Raw genomic sequence first — 11,139 nt, 5'->3', positions numbered from 1 at the left:
ACTTTTCAAAGCTTAATTCTGACTTGCAGAGAACCCCTGGACTGTCAGTCTTGGTTGGCAGACAGACAGTGAAAAAACAGATTTGGCATGCTATCTGTGGGAGAGACTGTTGATGTTTGGATGAGAGCATGATTCATCCTTTGAATGGCCCTTTGACTGTGCTGTTGGAACAATAATCCACTGTTATTTTTCCTGTCTAGTCTGCTAGTGATATGATATAATCACTATGGAGGCCATCACCATGTAGCCACCTGGGGGGAATCATCTCTGCATGGACCATTGATGCATCTGGCTTGCTACAAAGATACATAAGGCACAATCTAGAGATAGCACCACCATCAGGGCCATTTAGTAATCCACCTTGATGATGTTGGGGTTGTAGTATAGGAAAACAAGCATCAGATGCAAAGATGCTAAAAATACTTCAGTTCCCTTAGTGCAACGTATAGCATCTTATAACAGCCTCCCTTAACTCTACACCTTCAGTTTGCAACAGAGGATTTCTGTTAGTCACCAAGCCTGAGGCAAGATAGAAAAAAATAACCCTGACATCATCAGTGATTTCTCAGTAGTAGACTGTGCATATACTGTAAGGTTGCCATTGCCTGCCTATAGCCAAATAAGTGTTCCTTCTTTTTTGTTAGTGTTACCGTTTCTAAAACCCAGAGCAACATAGGAAAACGACAAAAACAACCTCCCAGCTAGCACTGACATAGCGCTAAACTGAAGTTCATATATATAGGTCTGGCTATGCGAGGCGACATTATTGCATGTTTTCCCACTGGTTATGTACAAAGTTTCGCTACAGTAAGCAAGCTAGGTTAAACACAGAGAAATACCCTTGGCTCGCACCCAAGTGGACATATTCTAAATAAAACAAATTCCCGCCACTCATTAATTTTGCAAGACTAGTCTATGGACCACCAAGAACAATTGTCATTAGTTTAGATAAACAGAAGAGTGTTTTTTTGCCCCGAATTATGATGTTCAGCCAGACTTTTCTTTGACGAGACACTGCTAAAACTAATTTCAGAGAGTAGGATAGCTATTCAGGACCATGTTCTCAAACTACTCCAGAGCCACATACAGAACCTTCTGCACATTTAGTTAAGTGCACCTTAAAATGTATGTTAATATGAACGTTAACTTCTACTTCAGGCCTTCAACAGAGACAACTTTTCTACATACAAATGTTAGCATTAAGTGACTTCATACTAACTTTTCTAAAAGGATCATTAATGTTATTTATATGTGAAGTTATTCCACAATGCTTAGGTATACATACAGTTTAAAGATGTCTGCTCTGTTGCAAGACTAGCATAATAAGTGACTGATCATCGCAACATATGTTATACTTGAGTTGATACAACAACAGTTGTGTAACAAGCGTTGAATCAGGAATGCAAGTAATTAACATGTTCTGTTTGCCTTTATGCATTTATCATAATGTCAACATCAAACACGGTTATTCGAACACTGGATTCTGTTTTAAGTAAAACAGATACACTGTTGCTGCTTCAGTTAAGATTAATCACTGTTTAATTAGCTCCGTAACCTTTTCCAACAAAGAAACATCCACAGGCTTGAATTACACGCACACAATTATGTAAACAAAGACTATCTAATAAAGGGTACTGAGGCCACCTTTGGCCTTTCAGAACATTAGCAATTGGCCTTGGATTGCTTTCAGCCAAGAGCTTTTCTGTGTTTAATAGGATTCAATAGTGGAATAGCCTGCAAACAGTGATGCAAGTTTATTATAGTATATAGTATGAGTGTTTTAGAGTGCCATTGTAAATGTAATATTTGTATTTTCTCTGTGTCAGACTGACGGAGCAATTTGAAGGCCTCTCTTAGCCACGCTAACTTGCCAATGCCTTTCGTCCTTTTTATCAAGACAAAATCTAAATCCAGAGAACCATTACTCAGAGCTCCACTTCCAGACTGCAGCTTGCTGTCTATGTTTTTTGTATATGTTGTCAATCAATTCCAGTCTGTCCTACTTGAAGAATTGCATACCATTACAACAACATGTCAAATTCAAACACCAATTACTAGGCTTCTTTACAACTTGGAAAGCTGCGATATTTTTGGTTTAACATCAATGAGGTGTTGATTTCTGCTCCCAAAGCTAACACCTACTGCGTTATGGCTTTTAACATTACATGACTAACCCTGCCTCTGCAGTTGTGATGGTTAATTCCAAGTAAAGATCGGTAATTATATAGTGCTGCTGCTGTTTTATCTTCCTCACTTGATCATGTGAAATGTGGGAAACGTCAGTGATAATGGCTTATACATGGGAATGAATTAGCTCTGAAAGGATGGATGACGGATGTTTGGCAGGGGGCCTCCTGAGGCGTATTCCTTCAGTACATGCCAAACAGGCCTACAGGTATGTGGTGCATAAAACATAATGTCATCCTGCTAAAAAAATCACCAATGCTTAGTAACTGAAAGATCATGTAGGACATTTATCAAGCACACATTAAAGCATTTGCTGGGTAAATGTTTCCAAATGTGAAGATTTGCTTCAGTAAATGGAATCTGGAACATTGTAATGGACTATTTTTACTCATTCCTGACATGGTGTAGACTAACTAATTAGCCAGTTATCTGAATTGACCGATTAAGTAATTATGAAAACGTTGTTTTTTAGCCCTAGCCCACCATAAGTGGCTAAATAAGAACTTCTACAGTATACATGTCCCCAGGCCCCAATTAAAGAACAAAACACATTATGAATTTCCCCTACAGCACTGTTTCTGATCATACATGTAAATAACATGGATTTATTCAGGTCTGCAAGAGCCAATGATTCATAATACTAGAGTCATTCTGTAAACTATTCAGAAACATACCACACAGCTTCTGCTGTAGCCCAACAACATGCCAGTGAATCACACGACCCTTGCCATCCTTCTTAAAATGAGCAAACACACCAGGGAGGTGATCACCTTGCAATACTAATGATTGGCAGCCATACCATTTTTTCCTAATGCTCACCAGAAGCCCATGAATGCAACATTAACAGGGACAGCTGAGCATCTGTCACTTGGCTTTCTGAACACACGCCTGTCAAAGCATTCAGTCTTTCAACTCAAAACGCGTCTTTGTGTTTTCCTCCCTCTACAGAGAGTGGATGTTGGAGAAAAAAGCTCGACTTATTCAGAGGCTGCAGTCAGAGTGGACTGTTTCCTGCAGTGCGCGTAAATTCGGATTGCCTACCCCGGTGCGGCACACGCATCAGAAGGATCGGGTAGCCTCCAACTCCCACTCTGTTACAGCAGTCTGTCTATCATTCATAACTCCATCGTGTGTGCAAAAACACCTTAGGATAATCAAACTGAGACGCACAAGAGCCAAATACACTCATTATAGCCCCAGAATGAGTGAGAGAAAGTGCGCACGCTTTTGCGGCTCCTTACCTCGCCTGCTTTTTTCTCCTCACAGCATTATTTCCCGGGATGCCCATTGCAACCGCAGTCAAACTCACCGCTTACGAGCGCGCGCACATGCCCTCCCGCACAAGTCTCCTATTCATATGCCAACAACACAGTAGCCTATAGGCGGGGGCACACGCCTGCGCAACACTGACAGTTACGCGCACAGGTGCACATTCAAAAACTTACACTCTAATACGGATAACAGCTCCAAGCAAAACAACTTAATTCCTCTCTCTTACCTCTCCGCGTGAACTCCCCTGAACACACATGGCAGCATATTAAAGGAAAAGGCACGCGAGTTTGAGTTTGTTCCTCATTTCTCTTTCGCTCCGTGTCTCAGGTGCAAAGTAAAGCTTCCTTCCTCTCCCGGGCAGAGCTTCACTGCACGGCTTCCAGAGAGCCGATACTCTCCCTCTCTCCACAGTGTGTGTGTGTCCATGTGTGTGTGCGTCCGAGCCGGTGCATGTGTGCGAATCTCTCCTCCGGAGCCTCCTCCAATCCTGCCCGGCTACTGCGGCGGCTCAAGCCGAGGAAGGCATCTGATTGGTTGGTTAACAGATCAATCCATGCTGTTAGGCTCGGACCAGCCTCCGCGTGCCTCCCTCTCTCTCTCTCTCTCTCTCTCTCTCCATTATCTCCTTCTCCTGCTCTGCTCCTGTCTTCCTCTGTTAACACGTGATTATATAAGATAGTGATCAGGAAGCGATACGTTATCCTTATCTCATTTTCTTACACACACACTCTCACACACGCATAGCGCTAGACACAGCTTACCTTCCCTGGCTGTCCCAGAAGGATAGAGAGCTTCCACAGGGAGGAAAACTGCATATATGCTGGCACAAACTCTGTATGAGCTGCATACTATATGCTGCACTGATTCTCTCATTTAAAAACAGGAAATACATTTAAAAGTTTTCCACTCCAATGCCAAGAATGTTAAACCAGGACGTTTCAGAACGTGTTTATGGGATGGCCTTTATTCTTCCAAAGTTACATCCCATTCTTCTGTTTACAAACAAATATGGAAATCAGGGATTATATAGTTTTTAGACCTAAATAGACTACCAATAAAATATTTAAGAGAAACAAAGTGTTTTCAAGGTTATCTAGTTTATATTTCTCAGTAATGATTTCATCTTTTTTGAATCACCATAAACAAAGCACAGACACCAATTACTCCAGTGAGAAGAAGAGTAAGGTCAACACTTATAAAATGTAATACAATATTCTAAAGATGCAAGTTTAATTTGATCATTTGGCCTGAAGAAAAAGATGTGTAGCCTTATAAAGAACAATTAGCATACTATTTTGGGCTATTGAGAGGCAATTTAAATAGCACATGATTCAACCTACCTTTTAAAAATGACTGTGTTGAGCACTAAAAGCTCTTTATCAAGTCAAACAAAATAACTCAGACGTATAAAATAAGGATGCTAGTGGAGCACATGCATTGATCCCCCCTATCAATCGGATGTGAATGGATGTGGGACTACAGTATCCATATCCTGCATAGTATGCATATCTTCTGTTCACAAAGAAAAGGGTGCGTCTGCTGATGTTTTTCAGGTGCATAGCAGATGATCAATGAAGAATGACATTTTGATTTTAATCATGTTTCGAAAAGGCTTTGCAGTGCTTACTCAAATTCAAAGTTGTATCTGCAACCATGTACATCTGTAAATATACTTCTCAACTCTATTTACATCTGGTGTCACTGACAGCCTTTCAATAAGGTTTGGAGTCTGGCTATAATCTGTCGGAGGACCTTGCAGCATGGACAAGCAATGCCACAATAAGTGCAAACCTTTTTTTTTTTACAGCAAAGATGTTCTTTTCTTTGCAAACCAGAACATAAAAATGTGATCTACAGGAGCATGGTTCACTTCACAGTCTCCCAAACACCAGGCATACCTGCTTTGAACATAACATTTTGGTTTTGCCGTGCAGGAATATCCTATAACTAAACCAAAAATCTAAAAGTCAATGTTTGATATTGCTTGACTTTGGACTCTGTGGAGCAGAGGGTAATGGTATTGAATTTAATGTGCTGTGTAGCTACTCCCACATTCTGCCAGGATATCCCCCAACATATGTTATACTTTGAGCTTTTCCCTACTCTAAAGGTGTTTTAAGCCCACAGTTTCCTCACTTTTTACATTAATGTCTGGTCTCAGCTCAGTCAAATCCACGGAGAGGCAAAATGTATCTGGATTTGGCTTTTAGCACATTTTATAACTGTACTAAATAAATTATACACTGATTGACAGATGTCTCTTTCCTAATGTTAGTAGAAAGTATTTTTGGACAAATCTGACTGACATGGACACTGAAGTACCATCGTTTGGCTGGTTAAAACTGTTAGCACTGTTGTTGTAATTAGCACTGTTTTCACTGTTAACTCTCAAATTCTTACACCATTTTCACCTTCAGTAAATCTGCTGCTACATGCTTTCTTCTCTGCAAGGCAACACTTCAATTCAAAATACAATCATCTCCTGCAACCAGCACTTTGTTCGCTGCTTGGCTGCACTGCTATTCCAGTTTCAAAGCCCAATTACACCGTTTAGAACTCTTTTTTTCTCTCTGCAGGATGCTCTCCTTTCACTCTTTCTGTCTCTGGCCATATCTTTCTGTCAATCATTTAGTCATTCTGTCAGTCAGTCATTCTCTTTCTACCTCCCTCTCCTCCTCTCTTAGGGGAGAGAGACACACACACACACACACACATTAATTGAGCTCAGGTACCCTTGGGCCTGCTGTTGAGTCTGCCCATGAATTCGGCAGTGCTTTCTCTCTCTGAATCCAAAGGGAAACTGAATGAATAATGAACAGGGCACTGAGAGGGGTGGGTGGGGGTGAAGGATGAGGAGATGGACAACATGAGAAAATTAGTGAGAGAGAGAGAGGGGGGGGGGGGTAGGCCCTTCAGGACCAGGACACGATGGAGAGATGGAGGGAGGGCGACTTGTTAGTGCTCACCCATCAATTAGGCAGCAGAGGAGACATGAAGAGAATGGAGGGTGATGCGTCATGGAGGAGGGGGGGTGAAGGTCTATAAACTAAAGAGTGTGCTTACTAAGGAGACAGATTAGGCATCAGAGCAGGGGACGCGGGCCGCCGGATGAGAGGTAGAGGGAAGTGAACATGGAGAGGCAGGGGTCTCGAAGACGTCAGAGCACACTGCCTCCAGCTCCATCTATCATCCAGGCCGAGTTCCTCCTGCCAACACATCTGTGTGTCTACTCCACATCCAGAGCTGGCACACAGCTTCAAACACGCGCTACAGTGGATGTGGGCGGTGGGCGGTGGTGGCGAAGTCCATAGGGACTTGGCTTGGCAACTGGAAGGTCACCAGTTCGAGTCCCGGCAAGACCAAGTGCTACCGAGGTGTCCCTGAGCAAGGCACCGTTCCCTACACTGCTCCCCGGGCGCCGGACATAATGGCAGCCCACTGCTCCTAACACTAGGATGGGTCAAATGCAGAGGAACAATTTCGTTACATAGTACCTGTACTGTGAAATGACAAAAATAGCAATTTATTTATTTTTATTTATTTATGTGCTCAGTGTATTACAGAATAAGTAATGAGTCTCCTTGAAACTGCAGTTGAGTATACTCATTTTTAGAAACACACTTCCTGATATTTTTGTTTCTGTAACTTCTGGAGGTGTTTTAATTCTTGGCTAACTTGAACCAGGCTTTTTGAATGAATGTGCAATACTTTCACAGCGGGGATCCTAGACTCTGGGGGGCTGCAAGTAAAGAAACCCATTGAGGCCTTTGTATGTTAACATTACAAGTATGATTGCCTACAGTATGTCATTAAAAAGGTAATTTATGAAAGGTTTAAAGCTGTTTTTGCACAACTTTTGAGTCACCATTGGAGGCTGCTTTCCCCTTATTATGGCGGGCCTACATATTAGCCTGGTTGGCTGTCGAAAAGTATTTTTAAGTGTTTTTAATGGCATAGAATTTGAATTCTCTAGATCACAGGAAAGGAGCTTCAATGCTTCCCTTTGTATCTCCTTTAGCATCCTTTTCCTATGTCCTGAAGAATTAAGGAATTAAAGGTCACCTATTATGCAAAATCCACTTTTTCATGTCTTTTATATAAACATGTGTTCTCTCTGTGTAAAGAGATTCTGAAATTTCAGGAAAAAAGATTGTCTCACTTTTTGTCCTGATCCATTTATATAAAAATGAGCTGATCAGATTTTGGCCACTTTATGTCATAACGATTTTTTGGCTTGTGTAACCATTAGCCAATCACCAACCAAGGTAACCCCCCCCCCATCTTATCACCTGAATCTCCTCCTAGAGCACCATTGAGTTCTTTCTAACCAAATATCTCTCAGAGGGGCGTGGGGAGTGGCTCCTTATTTTCATCTAAAGTAACAGACAGAGAACCAGCACTTTTGAAACAGGGCTGAAACAGAGGGGATTATGGGATGCTGCAATGCATGATATGTTTGGTATTTCGAGCAAAACTCTTCAGAGACATGTTTTGTATCTGAGACTTATAATATATTGATGAAAAAGAGTATAATAGAGGACCTTTAAGGAAATACCGCAACCCTGGTGTGTCGTTCCATATGTTTTTTTGTAGCTACGAACAGTATATGAGAACAGCCTAGACTATTGAGTAGTTGATGGGAATTTATCATGTTCTGTTCAAAGTGTGTAGCACACCTCAGACCAACAATCAATATTTCAAATCATGACCTTTTCTCAAACCTTTCTCAAGCATTGCATGAGCCAGATGATATTTCACTTCCACACCATTGTGTCAGAGTTTAATCATCACATCATTGTTCATTCTTTCCGTGATACGTTTTCAAACCACTTCATTTTGCGAATGCATCAGCAAATAATTTAAATTCTTGATTGGATGAGCATGGCTGTGTGTTACTCTAACTGATAAAGCAGAGAAGAAGTCCCAATCAGTATTCCACAAGCCACTGTGAGAACGTTTTGATTCGTTTGTATATTTGAACATTTCTCGTCTGTGGTTATCAGCACACGAGGCATAGACCTGCCTAGAGTCTCTCATCAATGTATTATGCCACATCCGATTCTTTTGAATACTGTCAGACTCTGGACATCATCCAGAAAACAATTAATTAGTCAGACTATGAAGATATACTGCATGTGTTACAGCGGAAACATCCCATATAGGTAGAAGACTTCATACTAATAGCTGTCATCCTCAACTTCCTGTCAATTATCTGACACTATCAAGTTACACACATTCTCATACACATTTACTTGCTGGAAGAGCATTTCATTTCAGTCTGGGTTTGATGCAGGACATAGTGTATGCATTTACAAATGATTTAGGAAAAAATTGTAATCAAATAGTTGTGTACAAGCCATTAACCCCTAGTGACACTGGTGCACAGAGCATAGATCTCACTGATGGTTTATTAATGAGGGCCTGGAGAGCCTTTTTGCACATATAGTATATGAGTCTGTAAACACACATGCCTTTTTCCTTACAACAAGCAGCACAGTGCCTATAAGGGTTACTCAAGTATCGATCCAAAGGGCCATTTCTCTGCATGATGTCTATTTCCTCAACGTGTTTCAATGACAGGTCAGTGAATCATTTTGCCAGGGAGGCTAATTGCAGAGGACCCTTTAACGACACACTGGGATTACAATGTGTTCTCTGGTCAAGTTAGCAAACTTCAGAGGACCTTCTTTGCGATTTTCTTTTTTTTTATGAAATGGTGCAAGCTGGTTCTGTGGACCCTCCATATATAAGAGATATTTGGTCAATTAATCACAGCTAAGCAGAACTGAGGGATTATGCACTTGAGTGAATCTCATTTCAAGCTGCTGGTTCGGGTGGGTGTGTGCAGGGGAAGTGCCGTGGACACAGACAAATGGGTGAGGCAGCGGGCTCTGCCGGAGCTGGGAGACACACATCAGCAGTAGGACTGGGAATTTGTTTGCCACCCGCAGCACTTCTAATTTATGTGTGGTTGATGCACATCAAGGTTACACCGCATCCCACCATTAAAAATCTATATACTACTCCTCCCTCAGTGGAGGCTACTGCGAGCGCTGTTACCCCTGAGCACTTCCTCCGCCAAAACAAACTGCTGCTCAGGAATCAAACAAATAGCTGTTTTTGCTGCACGCTTAGAAAACATATTGTTTCCTCGTTAAAATGTCTCAAACGCCTTCTAAAGAAAAAGCAGGCACACGGGCGGGGAGTCGTGCACATTGCTTTATTTCAATTAGATATGAAATCTGAGTATTTCTACATAACACTGTAGGATACTTGCTGCAGCAGGCAGAATACTTTTTCTTATATTCTTATACATACAAATATAAAGACACAGAATGATTCTAACCTAATGCATTAATATAAACAGCGGATGATTATATTCTATCGAACACACGTTTTTTTTATATTCCCAACCCACATTTTATGCTCTCATTAATTATGAATTTCCAACATCTGATTTACTATACAGACACAAGCATTGCCTGGTTGGAAGGAGGGGAGAATGTCAAAAGTCAATCTGTTTTACACAAGGGGAAGTTTACAGCAATCTTGTATTCACGATGGAAAGAGTGTTAGAGTAACTGCCATTATATCTGATACAAAATAACACCAGTATCAATGGAAATATACCCACTGACCACAAATAAATCAATGCTATGAGTTATTGACTTTCAAATCCACATTTCTTTGCACTCATGCCTAAAGAGGCACCATGGTTTTGAGTGAAGACAGAATACAGGAAATGGTGTGAGTGAGGGAGACGCTGTCAGGAGTTAAAACTCTTAATGGGCCGAGTGACTGAACAATGAACGTCTGATAAGGAAAACAAGAGGTGCCATTAAAGAAGTGGGTCAAAGTATTTAATTTCTTATCAAAGTACGGCAAACTTTCCAATAAACTGCTGATTGGTTTTAAGAAGGGCTGCAGCTAATTCTCATTGTTGATGAATCTCTTGATTTTTTAAAATTATTTGTAATGAATCAATCCTTTTCACAAAATAATTGTTAACACAATGCAATCTTGTCTCAAACTATATTCATAGCAATGTCAAACTGAGAAATCAGCACATCGGCACATTGGAGAAGTGGCAGATATAACACCTTCCATCATGAACAGCTTGAATGAATAACCATGCGTGGTCTTCATGCAAGGAGATATTGCACATAAAAGTATTAATATTTTTTATTAATATATGTACATTTCAAAGAGACATTATGTGTCTATTACGGTGTTGCATCTTCACAGTCTTGGAATGTCTTGGATTACAAATAATGCTGTCCCCTGAAATGTCATTTGTGCTCATTGTTGTTTATCGTCCACCCTCTTCAAATAATGACTTCTACACCACATTGAAAAATCTTCTTAAAGCATGTGATTTAAAAACAGAAGTAATACTGCTTGGTGACCTGAATTGTAACTGGTTAGACAAGACAAGTAGGAAAGCCCTTAAGCAAATCACAGATAGTTTAGACTTAACACAAATGACAGAAGGACCAACCAGAATAACCTCATCCTCACAGACACAAATGGACTTAATATTAAGCAATACACCTGAGAGAGTGGATAAAACATTTAATTTCATCACTGGACTATCTGACCACAACTTAATATTAATATCCAGAAAACTCACAAAGAAGCGGTTCCACCACTCTTGCAAACCTCTGGAACAACTAAGAATAC

This window comes from Trematomus bernacchii, unplaced genomic scaffold, assembly GCF_902827165.1.
Source record: "Trematomus bernacchii unplaced genomic scaffold, fTreBer1.1, whole genome shotgun sequence".
Classification (NCBI taxonomy): domain Eukaryota; kingdom Metazoa; phylum Chordata; class Actinopteri; order Perciformes; family Nototheniidae; genus Trematomus; species Trematomus bernacchii.
This window is presented reverse-complemented; position numbering follows the sequence as displayed.